Consider the following 16,278-nt stretch of genomic DNA (forward strand, 5'->3'; position numbering starts at 1 on the left):
TGTTGGTATTATAATTCACACAAGGTAGTTTCAGCAATGGCCATTGGCATGTCACAATTAGTTTTAACTACTCTGTTATTTTACACACAATGCACACATATGCTAATAAATATGTAGAAAAAGGAAATAGTTTAATTGTGCAGGTAATTACTGTACGTGGGAAGAGGTAACAGCACACGAAACTCTAATTGTATTCACATTCAGTATTTTCACTGATTTAAGTGCGTCTCCATGATTAAGATTCACTTTCAAGAGACTTAAATTATTAAGAAAAGCACTCATAGCTAGTTACGCTCATAGGAAGTTTCGTGTACTTCATTTAAATGAATCTTACCAGATTTGCTTGTTTGTCCTGTGTATGTATGTGTGTGTGTGTGTGTGTGTGTGTGTGTGTGTGTGTGTGTGTGTGTGTGGTGTCTGTCTTAGTATTTAGAATCAACTCTTATTCCAAAGGGTCATAGAAATTTGGTGAGCCTGATTTGCTACCTAATTTACAGTAATAGACAGAATTTATAAAGCATCAGGAGCAGAACAGTGCTGGAGAAAGTTCAGTCCTTTGAGTGATGGAGCTCTCAACCTGAGAGACTTTGGCGCAGTCCCTTGGTTTGTGTGGGTCTCTCTGTCCATGTGTGTTCATGACTCCCTAGTATTGGTGCCTTTCCTTCTTGAAACAAGATCCAGTTGAACTTAACTAGTTTGTCTTTTATTAGGAAGTTTAAAAGAAGTCACCGATTTGGAAGCACAACTTTCCCCCAAGAGTCACATTTTTTTCCCCTCCCTTTACAGTTGAAAGGAAACTTGCAAGCCAGCTCCCGCTTCGTCCACGGAGCTTGGAGCCCTGAAATTGTGCCTGGAATCATCCAGGAGCTTGAGAATCCTTTGGAGAGGTGGAGAGCTAACAAGCACTGTAGCAGACGAGCGCAGAGCTCATTCTGCTTCTTGCTCTCCGTGAGCAAGGACCAACCGACGAATCAGCCTTTGTGGGAGAATGGAGGTCAGTTCCGTCACGCTCGAAGTGTCTTCAGTACAACTTCCTGTCACTTGATATCTTCACATTTGACCTTGTTGAGGTTATTAATTTTTCTACCTAAAAGCTTTCCAAATTTAACAGCCTGTGAGCAGAAGGCATAATGGTTCCTCATAAAAACCAGAATTCTAACCAAGTTAAACCTTTCCCTCTTACACCCCTGGCGACCGTCGTGGGACAGGTACTGTGCGCTCCAGCCCTGAGAAATGCACAGTTGTCTGAAGCCTGGTAGAACTTTTGTACCAATGGCATTTTCCTGGAGAGACATCAGGTTTGGGAAACTGTTATTCGTGTTGTTTTCTCTCTTAACAACTTTTTATATTAATTTAGAGAATACCTGATTGGGTCTTTATGTCCCCCCTCGCCCTGCTAAGATAGTTTATAAAGACTTATATGAGGTTATAAAAACCCTGCCCTAAGCTATGACTTATAAAAGGCGGTTTCAGGTAGAAATAAAGAGGGGAACAGTTGTTCAGTTAGGAGGTGGAAAAGCCTTTTTTTGCAATAAGACCCAGAAATCTTGTTTTTCTGCTAATGCGATTTCATACATTTTTTGTCACACGGCGGGCTGAGCAGCATTCGGTCCGTTGCCTCGGATGGGAATTGTTCAGCGCCATGCCACACATAAATGTGTTTGAGTCTTCATGCAGAGCCGCGAGCCGATGTCACAGGCGGGGGACACTGTCTGCCAGTGGCAGGCACACTCTGATTCATTCTCCGCCTCCTCTTCCCAGCTCTGTCTCCAGCTTCGAGTCCTTTGCACGTTTATTCATGAGCTCATCACAAGGGAAGGGAAAAATTTATTCACACTATCACATTACATTCAAATGCTGTAAATTACACGGAGCTATAAATCCCACCTTTTGGTAAACACCGCCTCTCATAAAATCTGCGCGTTCGCATGCCGACATAGGATCAAACCTTCCCGCTCGGCCTCCCTGGTTCTCTGCGTCTTACAGCCCTTTGATTTTTTAGCATCACGAAAGCCCGCAGCTAGAACCATGCAAAGTTCGCTTCGATTTGAACTCAAGAGCGTTGCCTTGTTTAAAACGAGCTGGCTTTCCCTGTGGAGCTCCGTCTAGTCTCTCTGGGATCTCCTATCCAGCTTTGGAACATTGGGATGTTTGGAAAGCAGTTTGCCCAGATCTTTAAATAACTAAAATAGCAGTTACTGTTAGTCAAATAGGTTCAGAAATGGAAAAGTGATAATTTGAGGAGAGTTTAAAAACAGTGGAACAGTGGTTCCCAAACTTCTGATGTTGTGACCCTTTAATACAGTTCCTCATGTGGTGACCCCCCCCAGCCATAAAATTATTATTGTTGCTACTTCAGATCTGTAATTTTGCGACCATTATAAATCATAATGTAAATATCTGATATGCAGAATATCTGATGTGTAACCCCTGTGAAAGGGACATTTGACCCCTCCCAAAGGGGTCTTGACCCACAGGTTGAGAACTACTGCTCTATGGCTTCTCATTACAAAATGCCCAAAAGATCCACACAGTAGTAGACAGGGTTCATGGAAAAAAAATGGATCATGCATTCAGGCAAACATCAGACTGAATCTGATTAATTTAGGATGATCCCTAACTCACTTCACGTCCTGCTATGCTTGTCTTACTCCAGGGTATGAGGAATGTTCTGGGAAGCAGGGAATCTTTCCTCGTTGCTCTCAACCGTGCTGGGCTTGAGGGAGAATGGCTGTTTTGTTTCCTTTATTATGGACCACACTTGTACCCTTCTTGTCACAGGAATCTGATGCCCTGAGAAAAAGCTCTGGTCTTCTCTGATTCCTGTAATCTGCAAACCCATTCGCTCACAGGCCGAATGGGCCTCTTGTGCCCCATCAAAGATGTCCTCTTTCCCAATCCAGAGAGACCATCTCAGGGACGCCCCAGGACCTGATCATCTGAAGCTCCACCCCAAACACAGGTTTACGATAACCTTCTTCACACAGCCCCAGGAATGGCAGCACGCTTAAGCTAAGTAAGGGAGAAAGAGCTGGGGAAGAAAGGAGATGAAGAGACACGCAGTGTGACTGGTTTGTCTTTTTCATGTTTTGTTCGTTTGGTAGAAGGAAGCAGGCACTTTCCTTTGTCTCTCCAAGGTTGCTTTTCTAAAATGCCACAAGTAGATAGATAGTCGGAGGTGGAATCCACTCCCCCTGGAGTACCGGACAGAGGCCAGTCACTGTTAAAGTCGCTAATAGTATTTATTGATGAGGCAATATTATCAGCAATGTTTCTTTTGATGTTTAACTTCCTGTAAGTGAGGAAAGATGTTTTGAGATGGGGACACCTGACTTCTACTGGCATTAGCTCTACTCCGTATGGCCCTGGAAGCCTTAAGAAAGGATTGTCAGTCAAGCATCCAGTCAGACCACCCTTATGCCGGCACTACTCTTTTTGAACACTCTGCTTTGAACATCTCCCAAGGAAGCTGCAGAATAGTTACAGCTGGTTCTTACTAAATCTCCTCCTATAGCCTGGGTTGGCCATGAACTCATGCAGCTGACCGTGAACTTCTGATTCTCCTACCTCCATCTACCTAGTGTGGGGATTACAGGTGGGTTTTATCACACCCTTCTGATGAATGGGGGCTTTTTGTTGGGGCGTCGGCAAGAGGAAGCCGAATGAGAAATATAGAAGGACATGACTAGAGTCTCGGTGACCAGCCACCCATCCTAGGCAGAGGACATGGGGGACAGAGACAGCAGGTGAAAGCATCAGCATGTGGGGTCCAAGGCTCTACTGTTAGCACGCAACAGCTTCAAACTGTCCGGAAAGGCTTGAAGCGCTTGGCAGGGAAGGGGCGAGAAAGACTAGTTGATTTAGTCGCATTGAAAAATGCTAAGGTCAACAGTAAAGGAGGGTAAGATGGGGAGGTAGTTAGGGATCCTCGGTCCATTGGCTGATGTGAGACATGGCCACTGGAAGGATATGAGATGGGGGAGGAAGTGTACTAAATGAAGAGAGGAAGTGAGGGGTTTCTCAGTAGAAACTTCTGGCCCAAGTAGGAAGTTTGACCATCATCGGACAAGAACTCTAATTAGAGAGTGCCTACAGGCAGAAGACAGCACCCAAGGGCCATGGAGTCAGATGTGAGACACCATTAGGTGTTTCCCTTTCTTCTCCTCTTCCTTGCCCATTAGACTGTCGCTTCTGTGTCTGTGCTTATCTCAGACTATCAGCTCAGCTGGCCGGACTAATGGATATGGAAAGTAGCCTAGAAGCTTTGGGCTCTAATCTCTAGATGACTTCCAGGGAGTCGCTGGGCCCTGAAGGCCATGGCCCCAGACCCTGCGTCTGGAAACTGTGATGAACTAGACACTGTCAAGAGCTCAGAATGTTCACTTAGGCCAACGCAGAGGTCCCAGATCCCGACACCTGTAAGAGGCCTACAAAGGACTTCACCAGACATGCTAACACTGTCATCTAGTTGGCTCATACCTGCCTAGTCTTGGAAGAGATTATGTACTCCTAGAGCTCCCTGCGGCCAGGGTCTTGTATGTTTTTCTACACAAAGCCAGAGTAAGCAGGTAAGGATGAGAAAAGCTGGAATAATCGGTTATCTCCAAATAAACACCGATCGAAGTCGTTTAGGTAGATTTCTAAAAGAACACTTGGATATATGACTCTCAGGGATTAAGAACCAATACCGAATTAATAATGAGTGATGAGAAACCAAGAGACTGGCACAGTGGAGTGTCCAAGTGAAAAGGGACGTCAGAGAATGTCACCCAAGGATGATGTCAGGCAACAAAGCGTCCCTGACAGCTCTTACCTCCAGCTTGATAGGCAGAAGAGGGGAGTGGTAGCCTCTACCTACACGATAATGTTCCAAAGGCAGAACGGATGTGCAGGCCGGGGCATGAGGCCCTCCTGAGCATCTTAAATGGTGGTAGATAGCTTCAGAATATGCTGACCTTGAAGGATCCAATGGGTGGTCTGAGATTTGTTTGGGTCAGGAGTCAAGAGGAGAGATGTGTGCTGTGACAAACATAGAAGCCAGGATGATCACGTGATAAAGTGTGCAAAGGTAAGGCGTTAACTAACAGGAGGGCCAGGGGTGACTTAGAAGCCACCAAGCATTCTGGAAGAAGAAAAGCCTGCATATGGGGCTGAAAATGGAGGTCAGAGAAGCCTGAGGAAACCGTGGAGTGTCAGCACATTTAAGGTGTGGTAGTTCCCGCCATCCTATGTGGCCAGTTTGTTGTGTCTATTGGCATCTCCCCTGATGTGTGCTTTTGTCCTGGCCTGAGTCAGCTGCATATCAGAGCTCAGACACTGGAGAACGTAGAGCAGATTGGTCACGTATCTGCCACAAAACACTCAACACTTTTACATCTCGCTGGCAGTAAGACAACTTTCCTGATAGCGCGTTTGGCCTCGTACAAGCTGCCCCGAGAGACCTGCCCCGTCGCTGCCCCTCAGTGCCTCCTGTCCTCAGCATTTGCTTTTCTGTCGCTACACTGGCTTCATTTGCCAGTCGAACCCGCCACAGACCCTTTTCTCTCGCTCTTCCGCCCTGAACTTTTCTTCATAGGTCGCTCTGACAGGTATGCATGTCCCCTTCAGCGTTTCACATAGGCACCACCTTCCCAGGGTACAATCTCTACGTCCACATACCAACCTCCAACTTCCTCTCCTCTGAGAAGTTTCTCCATGGAAAAGAATGCAACAAGAAGAGATATTTGTGGGGCGGATGAAATGCTGTAGGGTGAACCGTGGAATCAATACAGCAAAACAGAACATCTCCACCTTAGCCAGAGAAGGCGCTGTCCGATAGCAGGGAGTATAGGTCTTGGGATTTGGTGGACAAAAGAGTTTTGAATGCATTGAAGCAGAACTGGTAATGGATAAGCACACTTCGCTAACCACTACTTGTCACAACTGACCACTCAAAAGGGGTGGGGCATCTACAAAGCCTTGGGTTGACTCCCAACAGCATATAAAATGGACTCGATGGAGCATGCGTGCCTGCAATCCTGGATTTACCTTCAGAATCTAGGAAGTGAAGGCAGGGGGATGAGAGCTCCAAGGTCTTCTTTGTCCCTGTAGTACATTCGTGGCCAGCCATAGCTACAGGAGACCCTGTCTCAAATAAACAGTGTTTCTTTAAGTGTGAAAAGAGACTCCCACACTCTTAGGTGGGAGAACCTTAATTATACTAGACGTGTGGTTTGGAGGAGGAGTGTTGAAGACATAGAGAGGGAGTGATCAGAAGAGAAGGACAAGCTCTTCCAGGATTTGGAGTCCAGAGGTCAGGAGAAGGACGGAACTGTTCAGCATCTTCTCCTAAGGTGAGGAAGGGAGAAGAGATTTCAGACAGAGTCTGGAGATTCCAACAGCTGTAGGGCTTAGCAGAAAGCGCAAAGCACCCTTGCTTCCCCGCCAGGATGCCCTCCAGTTACACAGTAGCTTGGGACAGGGCTCCCAGAAACCAGGTCCCAAATGTGATTGAGGTTAAAGCTGGTTTGGGCAAGCGCAGAGGAAAGGTTGAACATGGGGAAGGGAAGCTGAGGCTTTGGCCTTTTCTCTCTTCCCCTTTCTCTTCCTCTCCTCCCTCCTCCTTCTCTCCTTTCCTTCTTCCTCCCTCCTTCCATCCCTACCTCTCTCTCCCATCCCTCCCTTTCTCCTCCTCTTAGATTCCTACTGTCTCCTAACAACCAGAATTTGTAGGCACCCCGTCATCCTGACTCTACAAGGCATCCGGAGCCTTTCTATGCCTTTCCAGAAATAAATCACGACTATTTCCAACAGTTTTGGAAGTCATCAAGGAGAACGCCATATTAAGATTTTCTCAGCTAGTGAGAGCATCAGCTCGACCTTGATGCTGGTTTGTTTGTGTTCTGTTCTGACTTCTTGTCACCGTTCAGCGCCAGTGTCAATTGCAAGTGGTTTTACTAAGAATTGGGCTGGGACAGCGTGAAACCACAAGGACATCTGTTGGTTATGAATGATGTAAGGGACACAGGGTGCTGACAGATGCCAATGTGAGTCACAGTGACAGGCCTGGGCACTTGTTAGGTGATACACAATAGCAGACTCTGGCTAGGAGCCAGTTCCCAAATCAGGGAACACTTTACCTAGACCTGGAAAGAGAAAAACAGGTTTCATTTTAACTTTTGAACTTTGCCAGAGGTTTAAATTGCTTTATAAGATACTTTCCAACTTCTTTGATCCTCTGTCATCTACATAAGAAATTTATGAACCTCTCTACAGAGCCCAGATTATTGTGGGTGGATGTATCTTTCCTATCTATCTATCTATCTATCTATCTATCTATCTATCTATCTATCTATCTATCCATTCATCCATCGATCTATCTATCTATCCATTCATCCATCCGTCGATCTATCTATTCATCTATCTATCTATCTATCTATCTATCTATCTATCTATCTATCTATCTACCATCCATCCATCTCACTATCTCACTCTATCTATCTATCTATCTATCTATCTATCTATCTATCCATCCATCTCACTATCTCACTCACTCTATCTATCTATCTATCTATCTATCTATCCATCCATCTCACTATCTCACTCTATCTATCTATCTATCCATCTATCTATCATCTATTTGTCTCTCATCTGATCAGTTGATTGATCTATCTTAGGTAATATTTTTTTTGTGGTCATGATGAAATACCATGATCAGAAAGCAAGTCGCAGAAGGAAGAATTTACTCACCCCCTCCAGGCGTTGGATATTCTGTTTGATTTTCATTCTCTTCTTGTATGGTTTATATTTCATCTTGCTTGGTAAATTAAGCTTCAATAGGAGGACCAACGACAGCTTCTTCCTTGACAGATCTGCTATTTGTGCAGGGAAGAGAACTCCTGGGGAAGTTGTTCCTTGCATTCCCAGCTCTCTAACACGTAGGTTGAGATCCAAAATACATATGGGGGCATCATTGTCTGAATATCCTTGCTTAAAACCATTGCATGGGGGTTGGGGATTTAGCTCAGTGGTAGAGCGCTTGCCTAGCAAGCGCAAGGCCCTGGGTTCAGTCCCCAGCTCCGAAAAAAAGGAAAAAAAAAAAAACCATTACATGCTTTAAAAGAGAGAGAGGAGGGGAATGAGTAATGAGATAGGAAGTACCATGACGAGGCAAAGAACTACTTTTTGAAAGACAAGAATTATGGGGGACTAAAGTATTTCTGGTGTTATAAAATCTTTTCATTCTTCAAATCCTTGGGTAGCTGTGGTCTAGCCTCTATTCCTACACACACACACACACACACACACACACACACACAGAGAGAGAGAGAGAGAGAGAGAGAGAGAGAGAGAGAGAGAGAGGCAGAGAGAGAGACAGAGACAGAGAGAGACAGAGAGAATGCAAAATAGGGAGTGTCTGGATCCTATCTGAGCTAGTCCAGCACTTGACCTGGTGGTGTTCAGTAGACACACTTGTAAAAAATGCTAAGAGAAAAAAACTCAGAGGGACAGCCTCAGTTTGGCTCCACCATGGTGACCCCTGTGGTTTCTATCCCTGTGCATCTTTGAAATTTACTTTAAAAGGCTCCTCTGAAGACTTTTAAAAAGAATTACTATTGAAGGCAAGCCCAGACTCTGCCTTGCCTTTCTTGTTTTCCTTATGTGTAGGAACAGAAAGCCTGGCACTAGGTCACCCTAAGGTGACGCTGTTCCTCCTTGCATGTCAACCAACACATACTGATGATTTCCCCCTAGCTAGTCAGACCTCAAAGAACCAGACCTGCGATAACTATCAACCCAGTTGCCAGACCAAGGCTGTGCTCTTCCGGCTCCTGAACCCTCTTCTTGCCTTTTTCTTCGTTGTGTAAAACCTCAAAGTCCTTGTCAGCTCCTTGAAAACAGATAGTAGGTTACTCAGTCATTCTGCCCTTCCTGATGCAGCCCTGTACAATGACAGCTCCTTCTGACTTCCTACTGCTTTCTTTGACCTTTTAGAACATAGAGCTGAACCTGCCCCATGGAGACACCAGGATCTGGGGCTTTTAATATTCTCCACATGTTTATAAAGAAGGATATGGGTTTGTCTAGATGGAACTCCGAGAAAGGAACTGAAAGTGTCTGTGTGGTGCCTCTCATGCCCATGAACTCTGTGGACATCGGTTAGGGCAGGTTAAGCCAGGCTACTCAGGACCCAGACAAGCTGACTTAAATAAAAACAAATGCAGCTGCTGAAAGAGTAATGGGTGGAAACGTCTAGACAGCATTTATATTTGTCCGTAAAACATGGAGAGAGTACTGGGGCCCAGCAGTGAACCAATTAGAAAGACACCAGGGGTTAGGGATCTTTCATGTTGCATGGCTTTCTCCTGCCCAATAATTATAAGAAACTAAAAAAGGAGGAAATGGAGTGGGGGTGGGAAGAAGCTGTTGTTGAACAGGGGGCAGGGCTGAATCTCAGGGGGATAGGGTCCCAGGAGAGCTGGGGGTGCCCAGGTTAACTGTCTACCTAGACTGAGTTCCTTTCTTTCCCCCCTCCCTCCCCCCTTATCCTTTCTTTCTTTCTTTTTTTTTTCCAGGGCTGGGGACCGGACCCAGGGCCTTGTGCTTGCTAGGCAAGCGCTCTACCACTGAGCTAAATCCCCAACCCCTTATCCTTTCTTTCTTTTCTTCCTTCCTTCCTTCCTTCCTTCCTTCTTTCTTTCTTTCTTTCTTTCTTTCTTTCTTTCTTTCAGATTTGTCTTATTTTATTTTTAGTTGTTAAAAGATTTCCGTTACTCTCTGTGTATGGATATTTTGCTTGCCTATATGTATGGTTGCGTCTGATGGATTCCCCAGAACTGTGGTCATGGATGGTCATGAGCCACCATGTGGGTGCTGGGATTGGACCGAGGTCCTTTGCAAGAGCAACAAGTGCTCTTAGACCCTGAGCCATCTCTCCAGCCCAAGAGTGAGCTTCGTGACCACACAAGAGACTACCTGTGTGACCAAGGAATGAGAGGAGTCTGCCATCATCACTCTCCTCCCAATTCCAACAGATTACAAAACAAGAATGAAAAAAGGTGGCCTCTCTCCCCCCAGGGGCCTTTGCAGGAGTTTGGGGTTTTAGTCTCCTATGCCAGAGAGTAGGAATTGATTCTCAGTGTAAATTCTTTTATTAGCAGTGATATACTGGCGTGTGTGATGTGAGAAGAAATGTAGCCCACATTATGTCTGGGGCCTCTTTCAGTCTCAGCTGTCTCTGGCCATGCAGTTCACTGACTGCAAGAATAAAAGTGATCTTGGTGTGTGGGCGTACACTTCTTGGACCTAAATTCAAGTCTTTCCTAAATGCTCACCAATCATAAAATGATTAGCCATCTGAAGCAAAAGGAAATTCTGTCTATAGTAGAATGCCTGATAACTCTATATGGGACTGAAAGTCCTAAGTCAAAGGTTTTTTAATTATTTCTGAACCTTCAAAGTCAGATTAATTTCTGTACCTAAAACTAGATATCCATGTTGCTGACTTTAATGTAATAACCATCGAGATGGTTTCGTCCTACAGTGACTCGCCCATGAGGTTCTGACCTTTCCCATCAGTGTGTTCATTTCTCTTCTGTCTTGCTTTTTTTGTTGACAGGGACAGTTGGCACGTTCTGGCTTTTGCGAGAGCCGTGACTCTGTGTGTATCTTGAACAAACAGACTTGGGGAATCGGGGTGGCTATTGCATCTGACTCATTTTTACATCTTCACGTCTTGCACAGCACCTTAGATTAAGTAAACCCCGATGCATGTTTGGCGGATGGCAGTCATCTGCCCTCTGGTGCAGGATGCCAACTGTTCCGGCTTCTGCACATCCTCCGTTCCTGGGAAGCTCAGCTAATAGAGATGAAAACCCCACAGATTGCGGAGAGGAGATGAGACAAAACACACAGATTGGCTGAGTCTTGGAAAGGAAATATTGCAGATGGAATTGACATTGGCCAAACTCCAAATAACATAAAAATGTGGTAAAATTGATTAATTTTACCCAGAAAATAAACAAAGTTAATTTACCTTCCCATTTAGTTCCATACCTATTGCCTTTGTCCCTTGCAAGGGTAGAGGCTGGTGGGTTCCTCTGTCATAAGTTAGAGCCATTGGATGACAGAGCGGGCCCGGGTGGGGCTTGAGCAACTCACCCTATTTGGAAGAGTTGGCTTGGAAGAGAAAATGCTCTTTTTAACTCATGTAAGTACATATTTTGTATAGGGTATAGTACACATTTTGGCGTGGGAGGAGAGAATGCTGACAAGGAATGTGTCTTATTACTAGATGACGTCACACACAATAGTCCTTACTGACTGATAAAGGGGACTGAAGAAAGACTCTAGGCCACAAAGGCAGAATAGGCCCTGCATGCTTAACCCACCATTAAGCTTTCCAGCATGGGGACTCATTCGTCAATAAGTAGCTCTTTGAGTACGGAGGAGTTTCCTTGATATATACTCCTGGAGGTTGAGCTTGAAGAATGTGACTTGCACGGGGGAGAGCATGCTTTTGAGAGATTGGTCCCTAGGGCCGTCTGGCATTGCATAAGTTCAGGTTGATACAATGTATCCACCAGGTTTCTAAGAAGTATCGTGTACTCCTAAATGTTGCTAAACTATTATTTTCTATGTGGGTTTGGATTAAAAACAATTGAAAGTTAGAGCATTGAAATTAAAAGCACTTTGGTGGGTTTGAGCATGTGATTGAAGGTAGGGAGACATTGGTGTAAAATGAGGAGACAGAGTGAATGAACATTAGTTTGAATCTTCAGAATCAGTGACGGCTCTGTAGAAGATAGACACCTTCTCACCAGGTGGGATTTATGTGGGCCGCATGTGCGATTTAGCCCATTTCCGACTACTAACTTACGAACGTCTTTGTGTTTTTCTCTTCATGATTAATTCACAAACCAGCTTCGCCCCGCAGCAGATGTTTCTGCCATTAAGGAGCTTCTAAGTGTCTGTGAAAAGAAGTTCGATGCCATAAAACAGATAACACAAAGTACCAGTGCTGTGTTGTATGAAATTAAGTATTATGTCATCTCAAACTCAAAGAAAAAGTTAGGGCCGGGTGGCATAGTAAGGCGTATTCTGAACATTACTCAGTGCCGTTGATTATGTTGTGCCAGTTGCTTTCTGCTACTTCCTGTTCCTTCCTTAGGTCACTGCCTTAGTTAGGGTTTCACTACTGTGAAAAGACATCGTGACCGAGTCAACTCTTATAAAGGACAACAGGCGATTGGGACTGGCTTATAGTTTCAGACATCCAGTCCGTAATTATCACGGCAGGAAGCATGACAGCATGCAGGCAGGCAGAGGGTGGGAGGAGCTGAGAATTTTTTTATCTTGATCCAAAGGCTGCCAGGAGGAGATTAATACCCTTCTGAAGGCAGCCAAGAATGGAGAGAGAGAGAGAGAGAGAGAGAGAGAGAGAGAGAGAGAGAGAGAGAGAGAGAGGGCAGAGCTTGAGCACTAGGAGAGCTCAAAGCCTGCCTACAGGATGACGCGGGCTTCCTCTGACAAAGCCACACCTATTCCAACAAGGCTGCACCTCCTAATAGAATCCCTTCCTATGAGCCGAGCATATTCAAACCACCGCAGTTCCCAAGAAGCTTTGTGGATCTCCAAAAAGTTTACAAAAATGTTGATTTCAATTGAGTGTTGGATAAAGAGGGGATAGAAAGTAGAGAGTTGCAAGAATTCTGTGTAAGTAGTGCGTGCACGTGTGTGTGTGCGTGTGTGCGTGTGTGCGTGTGTGTGTGTGTGTGTGTGTGTGTGTGTGTGTGTGTGTGTGTGTGTGTGTGTGTGTGTGTGTGTGTGTGTGTCCTGGGTCACGAGAGTAAAGCCATCTGAGCTTAAGTCATGTTCAGAGAGACTGATGCAGTTAAGACTCTTGGTAAACCAGAGCGGTATAAGACTGCTGCCAGTTTCTCATGGTATAGCGTTTAACAGCAAAGTATTCTTTTTATAAATAAAGCAATATTCTAAACTAATGACGAGAGGTAAACATAGAGACCTGTAGCACGGTGAGCCATTGTCTCTATGTAACTATAAAATGCCATGCATTTATAAAAATGACGGTCAGCACATCACGCACTGTGAGGCTTACAATGTCATCAGATTACAGACAATTACCAATTCCAGTATACTTTTATGAGAACATTAGGACACACACAATTAGTAAGTAGTTAAAATAGCCCTGTGTAGCACATGACTATAACAGACGGCAGTAGAGAAAACACCTTGTGCCTGTATGAATGTGGCACCTGTCAATCAAAGTCTGGTGGCCTATGGCTTTGGCAGGAAGTAGGGAGGTGGGACATACAGAGGCACAAAGGATTCTGGGATAGTGCTAAGTAGGAGATGTGCCTGGGAAAATGGGACCCAGATGGATGACGCATAGTAGCTGAGCACAGGTAACCAGCCATGTGGCAAATGCAGATTAGAATAAACGGGTTGTTTTAAGTTCTGATAGAAGAGTCTAGCTATAGAGCTAAGGTATTTGTAAATATATTTTGAGTCTGAGTCTTATCTCTCGGATCCTAGGGCTGGGATGAAGAACCAGACTTGACTTCTTCAGATGACCAATGTACTGTGTGACAGGCAGGGCTTCATGACATCTCCATAAGTATCATTTGCTTGTGTGACGTGACCACGCTGCATGGTTTTCACTCCCAGCAAGCTACGTCTTCACACCAGTGCTGGTCAGAGCATATCGGCTCTCTATTGCGTGCCAAAAATCTAGGAAAAATTCTAGGAAAGCTACATTAGAATTCAGCCTACCGCATCTTGTTTGGAATTAACCAAACTTTGAATGTATGTGCTGTCTGGAGACAATGGGGAGGTATGGATGACAAGACCACACTAGCCTCAAATTTGGGTTTGTTACTTAATTGATTATTTGAAGTCTGGAATATTATTTTCACATGTTGCTAAATGTTTATTCATTTTTAAAGTTTTGCTTATTTCCTCCCTCCCCGTGTGTGTGTGTGTGTGTCTGTGTGTATCTGTGTGTGTGTGAGTGTGTCTGTGTGTGAGTGTGTCTGTGTGTGAGTGTGTCTGTGTGTGTGTGTTTGTGTGCATGTCTGTGTGTGTCTGTGTATCTCTTTGTTTGTGTGTGTGTGTGTGTGTGTGTGTGTGTGTGTGTGCGTGTGTGTGTGTTGATTAAAGAGAAGCATGTGAGAGTTGGTTCTCTCTTACCCTGTGGGGTCATATTTAGGTCACCGAACATGGCAGCAAGTGCCTTTCCCTTTTGAGCTTTCTTGTCGGAATACGGAAGCATTCTATATCTGGAAACCTTTAATCTTGAAGTGTTTATGACGGTGGAACAATAAATAAAGCCTTCCATGTGTGCTTGGGGAGGTATGCACACACGTATTACCGTGTGCCTGTGGAGGTCAAAGGGGAATGTCTGGTGTCCTTCTCCGTCCCTCTCTGCCTTATTTCTCAAATATGGGCCTTGTGCTGAATCAGGACCTGGGCTGTCGGCTCGCAAGCCCCAGTGAGCCTCTGTCCTGATAGCACTAGGATTACGAGCGTGTGTCATGTCTGTGCCCAGCTTCTTATGTGGGTACTGGAGGACTGAACTCAGATTTTCATGCTTTCAAAGGAAGTGGCCTTCCCCACTGAGCCATCTCTCTTGCTCCCTACATGAAGTCTTTTTTTTTTTGGTTCTTTTTTTTCGGAGCTGGGGACTGAACCCAGGGCCTTGCGCTTCCTAGGCAAGCGCTCTACCACTGAGCTAAATCCCCAACCCCCCTACATGAAGTCTTGATCCACAAACATTCTGACGTTAGCTCTCTCTCCTCCCATCTGTCTTGGTGTACATAAAGGTACCCACGCATCTGGTTGTTGTGACGGTTTTGTGCATATTTGATATGACTGACCTCATAAAAGTTATTTTAAAAAGGTTTTCCGATCCAGAATAGTAACCATTTAAACAGTTGAAATTGGATAGATATCTGTAGACCAATATTTCAACCACTAAAAACAATTTTTATGAGTGCCCTGGCAGGATGGTGATCATGGTAAATCCTACAGGAATTCATGCCTGTAAAATGTATTAGTGCTGACATGGGCTTGGAAGTTTTCTGGGTTGAATTTCCTAACAAATCCAGTTTGTCAGACTCGGGCTACCGAGAGCCATGAACGGTATCCGTTCCTGCGACTCCGAGGAGAAGTGAGAATGGACTGAATTTGACGGAGAGCGTTCGATGAGCATTGGATCTTGCTAGTTTCACTAAGGATCTGGGGGAGGTGGATCAGAAAAGTTCTGAGATGGCTCAGATGGAAAGCCTAGGAAATGCATGGGGCAAAGGTGGATTTTGTAAGGTACTGCATTAAATAAGTTTTTCTATTGCTGTCATCGTGACCAAACACCAAGGTGCCGTACTTGGAGGTGACATGCCCTGGATTCTACCAGGGTTTTTTTTCTTCTTTTTTATTACTTTCAATGGAGATTTCAATGGGAAAGGGTAATAAAAATATGAAAGGACTGTATTCCATAACTCTGTCAGGACAGGCTTGCTGAAACAGATCCTAAGCATCTCCCATTCTCAGCATCTTGAGGCTACGGGCACCCACAGGTCACTGCCTCATTCTGAACCATTTTTGGGGGGGGGATGTTTGCATGGTGAGTGGTCTTGAAAGATCTGAATAGCTTCGTGTTTCAGAACAGAAAGCTGGCTTGTTTATAGTCTAGCCTAATAAACTCTGAAACAAAGGCTGGACCATTTCCTTATAACCCATTAAGAGATGTTGAGTGTTCTTAATCCTGAGATAACAAGGCTAAGGTACCACACGACTCAGTGTGTCAGTCACAGGCTTGCCTTTATTACTCTCATGTGACTCGATGACCTACTGAACAACAAAACAACAACAACAACAACAACAACAACAACAACAACAACAACAATTCTATGCTTGCCTGCCGTTCTTGGAGCAAGGATGTCTTGTCTCCAGCCAGAGGCCTTGTCTTTGCCCAGGCAGCTGGTGCCCTGAATTGGTTGCTTTCATGGAGGGTAAAAACCTCAGATCTCTCCCAGGTCTTGATAGGGAAGACACTGAGGGAGAATTTCCAAGCTGCAGTGAGCTCGCCCTACAGCCGGTGCCACTAACACTGGGAGGTGTCCACTGGCCAAGTAGAAAGGGTTTCCTCGCTGCTTGCTACATAGTGGTGAAAGGGCAGAGACATGAGCAGGAGACTTACATGGAGGCTCTATAATTTTGCTAAGAGTAGGTGAAAGCTGGAAAACAAACAATCATAAACGTCAGGTCTAGTTAAATCCAAAG

Source organism: Rattus rattus, chromosome 2 (assembly GCF_011064425.1).
Source record: "Rattus rattus isolate New Zealand chromosome 2, Rrattus_CSIRO_v1, whole genome shotgun sequence".
Lineage (NCBI taxonomy): Eukaryota > Metazoa > Chordata > Mammalia > Rodentia > Muridae > Rattus > Rattus rattus.